Below are 15647 nucleotides of genomic sequence, written 5' to 3'. Positions count from 1 at the left end.
TAGAATAAAAAATAAATGTTTATTTTACTTCCTTTCTATAATTTCTTATTTTTTTATTTTTTTAAATTTTTATTTATTTATGATAGTCACAGAGAGAGAGAGAGGAGAGAGAGAGAGAGGCAGAGACACAGGCAGAGGGAGAAGCAGGCTCCATGCACTGGGAGCCCGATGTGGGATTCGATCCCGGGTCTCCAGGATCGCGCCCTGGGCCAAAGGCAGGCGCCAAACCGCTGCGCCACCCAGGGATCCCCCCTTTCTATAATTTCTATCCTTAATGCTAACATTTCCTCCTATTCTACTATATACATATAAAAGATGCCTATGTATATACAGATATTTGTTCTATATAATGGTGTAATGAATCACAGATCAGCACCAAAAACTTATCTTGGGTGTATATTTTCTCAAGAGAAAAATAAAAATAATACTGCCTTTCTCATAGGGCTCTGAAAGGTTTATAGGAGGTAATACATGCTGCACACCTAGAATAGAGTCTGGAATAAAGGATATGTTTATTAAATGTTAGTAATAATATTACTACTGCTACTACTACAACTAGTATTACCACCATCACCACACCGCACCACTCTATTCGGAGTGTGCTGAGGCATAATGGCTCCACCACCCGTGTTTGTGCTTAGCTTCCTGCTGTGCAGATAACACATGCTCTCACACACTTCAGAACTTGGAATATCCTTGCAGAGACTCCCTGCTGATAGTAGTCATCAGAAGCCATCAGCAGATGTTTCTAAGAATTCAGAATAGACTTCTGCCAAGAGAGACTGAAAAAGGAACTGGAAAGAGCTGTGAGCTTTTGCTTTCTGCCCCTGAGATATTTTACCGCAGAGTAGAAGGTTATCTTAATGACAACCTCAGAGTTATAAGAATCACAGGAACTATCCTGGGACATTGATAGTTTCCTGCTCCAGCTGCCCAGCACCTCGGCAACTGCTCCAGCTAGCTAGTGAGGAGACACAGGGAATGCAGTATTGTTCCTGTGTGTCCAGTACTTGCTCTTCTTAGTACTGTAGGTTGTTTGGCTTCTGAAAGCCTTTCATCAGTGTGGAGGAGAGTCACTTGGAGGATCTGATTATTTTCATACAACCAGAGTTGCATAGGATGCACACATCATCGAAGTGCACAATTCTGTGTAATCTCTTGCCTCTCCCTTGCATATCTTGCTTGAATTTTAGCTTCCTCTTGACCTAACAGTGGAACCAATCACACTGCATGATACCAGGGGAAAAGACAGAAGGAAGGGAGCAAAATCTTCACATATGGATGTGGCAACTGTCGTCGTTGTCTTCTTCTCCTTCTCCTTCTCCTCCTCCTTCCTTCTTCTTTTTCCTTCTTCCTTCTCTTTTCTTTTAGGACCTCTTCCATATCCTCTTGATAGAGTCTCAGACCGTGATGATCTCTATCATACAAGAGCAACCATATTAGATGTCATATACCGTGGAGTAGCCAGATGAACACCAACATTATAAATTCTAAACTTGTCCCAGGGAATCCTACAGTTTTGCTGATTAGAAAGCTGGTCTACAATAGAGTCAATAAAAAAAGGACTAATTTCCTGCCTTTAGGAAGCCTCCAGCTAGGGATTTTGGCAGAAAATAGAAGAGTAAACACAGAAATTAACAGTCACTACTTGAAAGAAACACTCCGAGTGGAATAAAAGTGAGCCTGCTTAGAATTGTTAGTGAAGACAGGGTAGATTCAAGCCAGTATTGAAGGAAGACAAGAGACCTAGCAATGCAAAGAGGAGAGTGTCTGGGGCAGAATTAAACTTGCTTGCAAAGGTCCATGAAGACCTGCTGTCTCCTAGAAGTAAAAAGATAACCTGTGGCATAGTGGGTAAGAGGATAGTTGAAGAAATAGAGGCTGTAGGGCTGAATAAGATCCAGATCATACAGAGCATTTGGGGATGTATCCAAAAATGTGATGAGAAATATGACCTAACCAATTGTTCTCTTCATTCTGATTTATCTCAAATGTCATCTTCTCTCCTCCATCACTCTCTGTCTCCATGCTTCCTCTTTATAGCACTTCCTAGCACTTAGGAATATTGAAGATCTTATATAGCCTTATATTATATAATCCTTTTCTATCTTTCATGTATTTCCCCAATGAAAAGAGGAAAGTTTGTCTATATCCCCAACACTAGAATAGGATGTGGTAAAGAGAAGGTTCTAAATAGATATTTATAGAACGCATCAGATAAGTTTAGAGTGTTTAGTAGAATACTTACATTACTTTATTTGTGTTTCAATATAACATCTAACATTTGTTAGAAGCATGTTAATTGAAGTGCAATTCTCAAAAGAGGAAAGAATAGTATATCTGCCTCTCCTCACTTTTATTCTAACCATTTGCCACAAAGAGTATTTTTTTTAAACTCTCAACACTTTATTGAACTTTCAACAACAAACAGGGGCTCAGACCTTAGGGTGCGCACCTTCCCCGGGGGAGGGGGACCATCCTGTCCTTTAGGACAAACCCGAAGTCACATGGAGGTACAGGTACTAGAGTCCCCCAGCTTGGAACCTGGGCAGACCCCAAGTGTGGGCACATTTCCTGAAGTTGGGGCCTGAGAGGCAGTTCTGAGGCCAGCAGACCTGACCTGGACCTGCAGCTTAGGGGTTCTTCTGCTGGGTCCCAGCAGGTCAGCCGGACCCAGGCCTCTGGCCCACTGGTCTAGATGACTGACTGCTGGAGACCCATCATGTGGAACAGCCTGCCTCCTAGTGTGGGTGAGGGGTGGCCCAGTGGCCAGGAATCTTTCTCCCTGGATGACTGTGGCAACCAATGGATTCAGTTGCAAATAATTCCTATTGCACCTTAATTTCTTGGACTTTGACCTAAATTGCTTACTTCGGAAGATGGCTTGGGAAGTAAACAAGGTTTTCTATTGATATTAACTGATAAAAATCCATTAATCAGTGACAAGAAGAAATTAAGTAAACAAAAAGTTGACAACAAGACTATGAATTGAGAAGCTAATATCTAGCATACTTTCTCTTTGGTGTCATAAGAAAAATTCTAACTGAGAACAAGAATTAGAATCCTTTCTGTGACTCATTATGTATGCGTATGGTATCTGATTTTTCACTACCATTTTTGTGTATTTAGTCATTTTTACATAATATAATTTTTAAATAAAGCTTTAAGTCAAATGTCATCTATAAAAATATATATAGATAGAGGAATAGAAAGATAGGTACTCTAGGTCAAGTTGACCTCATTATTAATGAGGGGCAAAATCAGTAAAATAGTCTTTCTTACAAAATTCATTTTAATGAGCCTCATTTATATTTGTTTAAAAAAAATTTTATATGTACAACCTAACATATACAAATTTAAGATAAATACTCTCCTAAAACTAATAACATTATCTATGTCTTTCTTCAAATTTCTTAAATTGAAGTTAATCATTTATATGTATTATAAAATTTGTATCCTCCAGTAGCTAAGCATAAATAAATGACAGAAGAGAACCAACACATTTGTATGTGGTGTTATAGATTTAATATTTGATGCATTTTTTCATTTTTATATAGCTTCTTCCCTTCATGAAACATTTGTAGTGCCATATTTAATCTGTTATTGTTATGTACCAGCAAACCCCTAAAGGGGAAGAACAGTGTATAGATACAAAAGGCATAAAAAAAAAAAAAGCTTTTATCTTCCATCAATATATTCCTGTGTCTCCAGATCCCCCCCGCCCTTAACTGATGCTGATCCCAAAGTGGGTGAAACTAAAGAATTCCTTAATCTGGCATTGAAAAGTGGCACTGAATAGTTTAGTCCAGAGTTGTAGAATATATATTCTATAATAAAATATCCAAGTATAATAGCACACTGTATAATTTTTCTGGAATATGAGAGATTAGTCCTTTGCTCTCAAATGAAATTACTTTGAAAGGAAAGAATGTTGTATTTGTATGTGTCATATATAAGACTTGTATAGCTTAAAATATTTACCTGTTTCATAAATTCATGTATATTTACCTTTGTATAGCTCCTTTTTACAAAGATAAGCAAACTCAAATCATTACTAAATAAACTGTTGTTGAATGTTAATTTTCCATATATGCACATAATACTTATACAATACATATCACAAAAAACAATCAAATTTTAGGATTATTCTAAAATACATATTTTTTAAACAAATGTACTGCATATTCTGCTTTGTCTAAATTAGACTTTATACCCAATAAAATGTGATTAAAGAGTCCTGTGAAACATAGCTTTAAAAAAAAAAAGATTTATTTATTTGAGAGGGGGGAAAAGAGAGAGAGAGCATGCAGGGGGAGAGACAGAGAGAAAGGGAGATTTCAAGCAGACTCCCACACAGCCCAGAGCCCCATGCAGGGCTTTTGGCAGGGCTCAGTTCCACGACCAACCCTGAGACCATGACCCCAGCAGAAACCAAGAGTGCCATGCTTAACTAACTGAGCTACCCAGGCACCCCAAAAGCATAGAGTTTTGAGTTGGCTTTTGACTAGTACTTCTTTTTCTTTAAAGTTTATTTATTTATTTTAGTAATCTCTATCCCCAACATGGTGCTCAAACTCATGACCCCAAGATCAAGAATTGCTGCTCTTCAGACTGAGCCAGCCAGGCACCCCATTGAATAGTGCCTTTATTTGTATAAAAAGAAAGGGGAAATTTACTATAATAATTTTTATTTGGGATAAAGAAATCCAGATTGAATCTATTCTACTCAACACCTACTTTCACACCCATGTTTAGGTTGATGTCTCTAACGCTGCCCTGCTCTTCTTCAAATTCAGATTGTTCCTCCTGCCAAACAGAACAAATGGAAAGCGATCACAATCCTGTTGACACTGTACTCAAAATTGACTACTTTCTGCTCCTCATTTAAAAGATAAAGTTCAAAGTCCATATGCAACATGATGGAGTCCCTACTTCCATCTTTAGCCTTCTTTCTCTTCACTTTATGTTTCACAGTTTATATTACAGAAAGAACAACAAAAAATATATTTTCTATTGTGACACTTTCATGCTCTCCCCTAGAAAGTTCTTACCCAATTCTCACCTTTATTTTGTACTGCCTTGGGATTCATTCTTTGAGGAAATCTTTCCATTTCATGGTCCAGTTGGATTGGATGGCTCTTCTCCTGGCTCCCATGTGACCCTTTGTGTCCATATCCCAAAGCACATAAGATGGGGTATAATATTTATCTTGTTTCTATCTTGTCTCTCTCCACTGGACCGTGATCACCAAGATCTGGAAAGTATATGAAAAAAGAAGTGCTTTAATTAATAAAATTAAAATTAATAACTTGGCATTGCATACCTTCAACATAATTAACTTTTGCGTATTTTATACATATGCATATATTATGCATTCTGGATTTCCTCGTGTGGTAGCAAAAATACTTGTTGATATCTGAGTGAATTATTGTCATTTTGAAACAAACATAATGGAGAAAAGCTGCTTCTGGGAAAGATAAATTCTTAGCAGCATAGAGTTTGGGGAAGTCGCTTTTTTCTTTGAATCACTGTGAGGTTTTCAAAAAAAGAACTTTACTTTCAAGATCATGGTGAATAGATGTGAACATCTGTTTTATGATGATGAACTTATCATGGCTAATAATAACTGCCATTTATGAGGGCATACTCTGTATCATGCACAGTATGTGTTTTTTACAAACTTTGTATAATGTAATGCCTATTTCAACTTAAGGAAGTATGAATTATGAACACTGTTTTAGAGAAATTCAGAGAATTTCATCAAATACTATAACACTCTGTGACAAAGATGAGATTTAAACTTTGCATTGCCCATGTCCTTAGCTCCATCACCCTGTCTCACTAATGAGTATAGCTTGGTAATTAATATTAAAGCATCATTAATTTATTTAATTTAAACATCATCAAAGATTCATTTGAATGTTATGCTAATTATGTTGGTACAAAATGTTTTACACAACGGTCATCAGCTACAGAAATGCTGAAAAATGAAATTTCATCAGCTTTCAGATTTCTGTTGATGCATAAGAAATACAGATTTTACCATGGATGATAAAATAGCTGCAACCTATCTATGCTTCCTATACTTTTTCCCAAGGAATTGACATAATATTTATTAGTTCTTAGTTTTCAGAACTTATCTCCCCTTGCTATCACTATTTAAGACATATGACATATGCCTCACATCAAAGAACATATTTACAAACTGTCTTATTATGTAACAGGTATTGGCGGACAGTATTTTCTAAATTGCAGGCTTTTACTATGCAAATGCAAAATGCTGTGATGTTTAAGCATATAGATTGTGATATCAGGCCAACCTGCTTCTGACTTTTGGGAGGGTTTTTCTATTGGATGCCACTGCTCTAGGACTTCAGTGCCATTCTGTATTATAATCACTATTGCTCCTCAAACTAGATGTTTCTAGGTCTTTTGCAACCCTCTACCAGAATAGTTGGGGAAGCATAGATCTCATGCCTATACTCCAAGTGCGATAAGTGAGAGCAGAATAGACTATCTAACCTTATTGGGAACTATGTTCTGCTTCCTACCAAGATTCTTAACTCTTCAAACACAAGGTGGATATTCAAGTGCTATGTGGCCAAATTAATGTGTCAATATACAGTACAGAAACTTTTAGGGTTAAAATAAACCAGTACTTATATAGTACTGAGCCTAGTGACTCACACAATATAAATATTTGCTAATTTTTTTAATTTAATAATGGATATGAAGCATATAATTTAGTGGGAATTCTACATGACTTCATTAAATGTAATAATGCGGGAGTCAGATTTTTAAATCCTTTGTAAATGATACTGAGAATAAAAATTATGAGACATAGGTTATATACAACTTCTATCAACGTACCTCATGAAAACCTATATCTTAAGCTTTATGGCAAATGGAGCTATTAAGTATTTAGTATCTATGCTGTTTACCGATTTCTCACTTCTGGAAAGCAATGTTAAAATGGCTGAGATTATTCTTAATCGACTACATGAGTAGCTTAAAAGTTTTTAACATAACTCTCAATAAGCAGCACTATGTAAGCTATTTGGAATCATTACTCTACAAATGGAATTCAAGAGAGTGGCTTATTTGGTTAAAAAAATCAAGACACTTATAGATCATTTCTGTGTTTCAGGGGCATGTTTTATTAACACAACTTTTTTTCAGCAGTTCGATGAACTAAGTGCACTTTTCTTTTCCCACCCACAAATAACTAGGAACAAAAGAGAGGCAAATGTATAACATTTCTTTCTCTACAAATATGCATTGTATTCTTCCAATTTCCCTAATAAATGTTTCAGCCCAATACCAACTAAACATGTAGGGAAAGTGTTCATGTTACATTGATGAGTATTTGTTTATTTTTTTAGATTAACTTTGCATTTCATTTCCACATTAAACAAAAATAAAGGGATAAAAATGGCTACTTGGTCAACTCCATGTTAAAGGAGAATTCATAAAAAGAAAATTTCACATCAGACTCCCGCTGTTACTTAATATATTCTTGTGTAAACAAAGGTTTTTTTTCTAAATAATCTTTATACCTTCCAATCTTTTTTCTTTTAGAAATATATCAATGTACTATTTTTGAGTTTTACTATGTTTTATTTATATTAATGTGTGCAGATTTTACTTCTAAATATTTATTCCAGTAATAATACATCTACATGAATCAAATTAAAATGAATATGTCCTACATATTCAGTCAGACTATTCCATCTTCTCAGAGTTTGAGTGTCATTGAAACTATTCAAGAATTACAAGTGTCTAAAATTTCAAGTGACAGCTCAGTGGTTAAGTGCTTGTCTGAAAGTATATGGACTAGTTAATAATTAATTCATCACTTAATTTAAATGAAGTAGGGTTCTCATTGTTACATATATACATGCATGAATCTCAGTTATAATTCAGACAAAAAAATCTACTATTAAATGGGTGTCTAAATCCTTTAGGACATGATTATACAATAATGACTGTCAAGGGATTGGCATAGAATTAGCAAGCAAACTATCAGTCATTTATTCGAGATCTAATTTGTCTCTACTAGCTGATTAGACTTTTAAAGTCATAAAAAGGAGGCATTCCCTAATTTCAAATTCAATATATTTAAAATGGCTTGCTATAAGGTAGATCATGAGATTTCTTCTTTTGATAAGATGACAGGTGAGGTACTCTTAGAGGTCCTCCTACTGCAAAACAAGAAACATTTTTTAGTGCATTTCTGGTTTACAAGAAAGCAAAGAAAATCTACAAGGCTATGCATAGATACTGCACAAACACACATAAATATATACACACATAATGAAAAGAACACAAGCTAAAATGAAAACAGGAGATGAAATGGGAAGAAAGCTTGGTTTTCCTTAGAGTAGATGGCAATAAATCTCTGGAATGAGAAGACTAAGACTGGGGCCTAGTCTCTTTGAATCAATGGGTGAAGAAACTAAACTTGAAATTTAGCATTTAGTTAAAACCCTTAGATGCTGTTAAAATGGCACCAGCTTGGTAGTAACTCTTGGATCCAATTAGCATAAAATGAATAAAATATACTCAATTTAGGGCCTAACGATTCTCAAAGCTTAAGCTCAAATAAATATGGTTTTACTATTAAATATAACTAAACACATAGGGAAGCAAGCTATTATGAATGAGTCACTAGAAATAACAAACTGAGATTTTTTGGGAAATGAGGGCATTTGAAAACCTTCCAGTATGTGGTAGAATTTAGAAAGTCACATGCATGTGCAGGACAAGGCACATGTTCAGAAAAGACCTGAGAAGACCTTAAGCTTTCACTACTAGTTGATCTATAAGCTCAGTGTAAGCATCAAGTGAAGGCTAAGGAGAACTGTGAGTGGTCTGGCTAAGTGTTAAAAGAGTATACCAGCACTGAGCTATTCTCAAAGACTGGAGGAGGTGTTGCTATGGTCTGAATGTCCGTGTCCACTCAAAATTCATGTGATGAAGTCTTAATGCCCAATATGATGATATTAGGAGGTGGGCCTTTGGGAAATGCTTAGGTCCAGAAAAATAAAAATAAAAAAATAAAATATAAAAAATAAAATAAATAATAAACAATATATATATTTTTAAAAAACAGGATTTCCATGGAAGAGAAAGCTTGCTTTCACCAGACACAGAACCAGCCAGCATCTTGATCATAGACTTCCCAGCCTCAAGAACTGTGATAAATTTCTATTGTTTATAAGCCATCCAGTTTATGGTATTTTGTTATAGCAGCACAAACATACTTAAAATGATTATTTTTTAAGCTCCCTGTATTAAAAAAAAAAAAAAAAACAATTCCAGACAAAATATTGTATGAACACAAGTTAAACTTTCAACAATCAAGAAGAGCAAACTCTAGAGAAGGGAGAGAATCTGATTTCCAGAATTACTGCAGTATAATAATCAAATGTCCAGTTGCAGCAACAACGAAATAATCACAAAGCATATAAAGAAGCAGGAAAGTAGGACCATTCTAAGGAACAAAACGACCTGACAGAAACCATCCCTAAATAACTCATTGAACGTATTAAACAAAGATATATAACAACTATTTAATTATGCTCAAAGAATGTGGACAAAGGGGACGCCTGGGTGGCTCAGCGGTTGGGGGTCTGCCTTCGGCTCAGGGCGTGATCCCGGGGTCCCAGGATCAAGTTCCGCAGCGGGCTCCCTGCAGGGGCCTGCCTCCTGTGTCTCTGCCTCTCTCTGTGTGTCTCTCATGAATAAATAAATAAAATCTTTTTTAAAAAAGTGAACAAAGAATTAAAGGGAACCATAAAAATCATATATGAATAAAATGAGAATATCAGTAAGGATATGTAAATTATAGAAAGAATCCAAATAGAAATTTGGGGATTTTAAAATACAATATCTGAAACAAAAAACCCACTGGAGACGTTAAAAGCAGATTTGATTGGGCAGAAGACAGAATTAATAAACTTGAACAATTTGGGGCAGCCCAGGTGGCTCAGTGGTTTGGCGTCGCCTTCAGCCCAGGGCGTAGTCCTGGAGACCCAGGATCTAGTCCCACATCAGGCTTCCTGCATGGAGCCTGCTTCTCCCTCTGCCTGTGTCTCTGCTTCTCTCTGTCTCTCATGAATAAATAAATAAAATCTTAAAAAAATAAATAAACTTGAACAATTTTTGAACAATTGAAATCATCCAGGTGAAAAATAAAAGGGAAAAAAGAATGAAAAATAATAAAAGGAGCATAAGAGACCTGTAGGATATGAACAAGTGAGCCAAACAAATGTATTATGAGAGTCCCATAGAGAAGGATGTAGAAGGAATATCTGAAGAAATAATGGTCAAAAATTTCCCAAATTTGAGAATACACGAATCTACACATCCAAGAAGCTCAGGAAACTCTAAGATAAACTCAAAGATGAACTCTAAGAGTTTGATACATGGACTTATCATAGTCAAGTTACTAAAAGGTATAGACAGGGAGAATCTTCAAAGCATTAGGAGAGAAGTCACTGGTCATGAGCAAGAAATTTTAAAAATATTAGCAGCTGATTTTTAATAAGAAAAAGACATGGAAATCAGAAAATAGTAGGATGACATAAAGGATGAAAGAACAAACAATGCCAAGTAAGAATTTTTTATCTATCAAAGTTCTCCTTTAAGAATGAAGGTGGAAAAAAAAAAAAAAAGAATGAAGGTGAAACCGGGACCCCTGGGGGGGCTCACTGGTTGAGCGTGTGCCTTTGGCTCAGGGCATCAGGATCTAGTACCATATCCGGCTCCCTGCATGGAGCCTACTTCTCCCTCTGCCTATGTCTCTGCCTCTCTCTGTGTGTCTCTCATGATAAATAATTAAAGTCTTAAAAAAAAAAAAAAAAATGAAGGTGAAATCAAGATTCCCCAGGTAAACAAAAGCTAAAAAGCTCAGAAATAAATCCATCAATCAATTCATGTTTGATAAAAGTACCAAGACCATTCAATGGGGAAAAAATCATTGCTTCAACAAACGGTGACTGAAAAATTGGACGGCCACATACAAAAGAATGAAATTGGATCTTAATTTACACTACATACAAGCAAATAATTCAAAATGGATAAAGACCTCTATTTAAGGGCTTACACTATAAAATCCCTAGGAGGAATCATAGAGGAAATTTTTCCAAATAGATTTGACAATGGTTTCTTAAATATGACACCAAAAGCATAAACAACACATACAACAAAAGATAAATTGCATTTTGTTACATTAAAAACTTTGACACATCAAAGAACACTACCATAAGGATGAAAAGACGCCCACACATGGGAGAAAATATTTTCAAATCATATATGTGTTAAGAAATTAATACTAAGAGTGTAGAAAGAGGTCTTACAACTCAGCAACAATAAAACAAACAACCTAATTTAAAAATGGGTAAAAGACTTGAATAGCCAATTCTCCAAAGAAGATATGCAAATTGCTAATAAATACATGAAAAGATGTTCAATAGTATTAGTCATTAGAGAAATGCAATCAAACCACAATAATAAGCCATTTCACAATTACTGGGATGACTATAATAAAAACCAAATAGAAATGAGCAACACACCTACTAGGATGACTACAATAAAAACAAAACAAAAAATAACAGCTGGTGAGAATATGGAAAAACTGGAACTCTCATGTGTTGCTGGTGGGAATTTAAAATGTTGCAGCAACTCTGGAAAACATTCTGGCAGTTCTCAAAATGCTAAACAGAATTAATGTGTGACATTAATGTGTGATGCATACTCAAAGTAATTGAAAACAAAGATTCAAAACATTTACTTGTATATCCATCTTCGTAGTAGCAGTATTCACAATAGGCAAAATATAGACACATCCCAAGTGTCTATCAACAGAGTGATGGTTAAACAAAATGAGATATATATATAAAATGGAAAATTATTCATCCATAAAAAGGAACACATTTGCTACAATATAGATGAACCTGAGAGATCTTATGCTAAATGAAATAGGTCAGACACAAAAGGAAAAATATTGTATAATTTTACTTACATAAAATAGTTATAATAGGCAAATTTGTAGAGATAGATAACATGTTAGAAGTTAATCAAGGGTAACTTTGGAAGACAGTGGTAATGGTTGCACAACATTGTGAGCATAATGTTACCAAATTGTATACTTAAACAATGGTTAAAAGCACAAATTTTCTTTTATATATATTACCACAATAAAAAATAATAAACAAAAATAGAGAAAATACATTTAAATAATATTAGAAATAGAAACAAGAAAAAAAGTACAGACAGGCCTAGCATAGCTTGAAAGAAAGTGAATAACTATATGACAATTAATTTGAAAAGATTCTCAGTGTTGAAATGTTTCTGGGAAAATTAAACTTACTTAAATTGACTCAAGAGAAAACAAACAAACAAACCTGAAAGACCTGAATAATTCTAGAAATAAAAAATAAATTAGACCAGCAGTAAAAGCTTAACCACTGCTCCCCAGAAAGAGGCTTAGATGTTCTTCAGGATAGTTCTCTCTTTTTTTTTAACCGATTTTGTTTATTTATTTGAGAGAGCATGAGTGGGGACAGGGGCAGAGGGAGGAGAAGCAGACTTCCTGGTCATCAGAAAGCCTGACCCCGGGATCATTGCTGAGCTGAAGGCAGGCGCTTCACCATCTGAGCCACTCAACTGCCCCTTACAGGATAGTTCTATCCAACTTTCAAAAATGATGATTCTCAATCTTACAGAAGTTCTTTCATAGTAGAAATGAAAGTATGCATGTGTCAATTTATTTGATGAAAATGTTGATATGAAATCAGCAAGGAAAACTAGAGTAGAAAACTTCCTTGTCTTCATAAGATATATTTACCTCAATAATATTCTTAATGGTAAAATATTAGAAGCATTATCTTTTAAATGAAACACAACTTAATGAGGCCAATTTTAACCTATTCTATAAACATTATACCAGAGATCCAAGGCAGAGAAAGACAATTATCATATGGTTTCACTCATATGAGGAATATAAGAAACAGCACAGAGGATCTTAGGGGAAGAAAGGAAAAAAAATGGAATGGGAAGAAATCAGAGAGGGAGATAAACATGAGAGACTCTTAACTATGGGAAAGAAACTGAGGGTTGCTGGAGGGGAGGGATTGGGGGGGAATGGGGTAACTGGGTGATGGGCATTAAGGAGGGCACGTGATATGATGAGCACTGGGTATTCTATGAAACTGATGAATTACTGAACTCTACATCTGCAACAATGATGTTCTCTGTATGCTGGCTAAATGAATTTAAATTTCAAAAAAAAATGTAAAGATAAAAGGAATAAAAAATAATACAAGAACCTGGATGGCACAGTTGGTTAAGCCTCCAATTCTTGGTTTTGGCTCAGGTCCTGATTGAGCCCCACTTTGGACTTCACATGGCATCTGCGTCTATCCCTCTGCCCCTCCCCTCCTATCATACTCTCTCTATATATATAATAAATAAATAAATATTTAAAAAACAGAAGAATACACAAGAACTTAAATTGTCATTTATAGAAGATATACTTGTTATGGACAAAACTATAAATAATTTACAAATATAATAAATAGGGAACAATAGGAAAGTCTTATGAAATCACCTAAATATGAGCTCAATAAGCAAAAATAATTTTCATTTCTATATACAAACAATGAATAGGTGAAAATATAAAGATATATACCATTTAAAATAAGAAAAAAAAGGGACCCCAGGGTAGCTCAGCTGTTGAGCATCTGCTTTTGGCTCAGAGCGTGATCCCGGAGTTCCAAGATGGAGTCCCACATCTGGCTTCCTGCATGGAGCCTGCTTCCCCCTCTTCCTATGTCTTTGCTTCTCTTTCTCTCTCTTTCTGTGTGTCTCTAATGAATAAATAAATAAAATCTTAAAAAAATAATAACAAAAAATAGGGCACATGAGTGGTTCAGTAGAATAAGCTGCCAACTCTTGATTTCAGTTGAGGTCATGATCTCAGATGGTAAGACTTGAGCCCCCACGTCATGCTCTGTGCTCAGTGGGGAATCAGCTTGAGATTCTCTCCCTCCACCCCTCCCCCTGTTCTGCTCTCTTTCTCTAAAGTAAATAAATAAATCGTTTTTAAAAATAACAAAAAAAATGGGGCACCTGGTGGCTCAGTGATTGAGCATCTGCCTTTAGCTCAGGTCATAATCCCGGGGTCCTGGGATCGAGTCCCACATTGGGCTCCTTGCAGGGAGCTTTCTTCTCCCTTATGTCTCTTTCTCTGTCTCTCATAAATTAAAAAAAATATCTTATAAAAATAATAACAAAAAACGGGTTTCAAAATGCATGCTGAGAAATGGAATATCTGAGTCATAAGATGAAGTCTTATTTTTTTTTGAAGTCTTATTTTATAGCAATAAGAGTTAAGCCAATTTCTGTTGGTTCAGGGACTCACACATTGGCCAGAAGAACACAATCTAGAGCTCCCAAACCAACATCCTCATATATAGACTCTTGATATATGTCAAAGTCTTCCATGCAGATCACTGGGGAAAGGAGGTCTATTAACAACATGGTTATGAACACTATTAAATAGTTTCTGGTTCAAGAAACAAAAGTCCAGGGCCAGAAGGCTTCCCAGGGGAATTCTATCAAACATTTAAAAAAGAAACCATACCTAATCTACTAAAGCTGTTCGGAAAGATAGAAAGAGATGGAGTACTTCCAAACTCGTTCTATGAGGCCAGCATCACCTTAATTCCAAAACCAGACAAAGACCCACCAAAAAGGAGAATTATAGACCAATATCCCTGATGAACATAGATGCAAAAATTCTCAACAAGATACTAGCCAATAGGATCCAACAAACACTAGTAAGATTATTCACCATGACCAAGTGGGATTTATCCCCTGGATCCAAGGCTGGTTCAACACTCATAAAGCAATCAATGTGATAGATCATATCAGCAAGAGAAAAAACAAGAACCATATGATCCACTCAATAGATACAGAGAAAGCATCTGACAAAATACAGCATCCATTCCTGATCAAAACTCTTCAGAGTGTAGGGATAGAGGGAACATTCCTCAGCATCTTAAAAGCCATCTATGAAAAGCCCACAGCAAATATCATTATCAATAGGGAAACACTGGGAGCCTTTCCCCTAAAATCAGGAACAGGACAGGGATGTCCACTCTCACCACTGCTATTCAACATAGTACTAGAAGTCCTAGCCTCAGCAATCAGGCAACAAAAAGAAATAAAAAGTATCCAAATTGGCAAAGAAGAAGTCAAACTCTCCTTCTTCGCAGATGACATGATACTGTATATAAAGAAACCAAAAGAATCCACGCGAAGATCGCTAGAACTCATACAGCAATTCGGCAGTGCGGCAGGATACAAAATCAATACCCAGAAGTCAGTGGCATTTCTACACACTAACAATGAGACTGAAGAAAGAGAAATTAAGGAGTCAATCCCATTTAGAACTGCACCCAAAAGCATAAGATACCTAAGAATAAACCTAACCAAAGAGGTAAAGGGCCTATACCCTAAAAACTACAGAACACTTCTGAAAGAAATTGAGGAGGACACAAAGAGATGGAAAAATATTTCATGCTCATGGATTACAAGAATTAATATTGTGAAAATGTCAATACTACCCAGGGCAATTTACA

The 15647-nt window shown here is 35.6% G+C and overlaps 1 protein-coding gene across 1 annotated transcript in view; it reads left to right on the top strand.

Annotated features, from left to right (window-relative positions):
* The window catches only part of CSMD3 (CUB and Sushi multiple domains 3), a 1166404-nt gene that overhangs the window by 584048 nt on the left and 566709 nt on the right, over nt 1-15647 (top strand). The window lies entirely within an intron of this gene.

Source organism: Canis aureus, chromosome 14 (assembly GCF_053574225.1).
Source record: "Canis aureus isolate CA01 chromosome 14, VMU_Caureus_v.1.0, whole genome shotgun sequence".
Lineage (NCBI taxonomy): Eukaryota > Metazoa > Chordata > Mammalia > Carnivora > Canidae > Canis > Canis aureus.
This window is presented reverse-complemented; position numbering and strand designations above follow the sequence as displayed.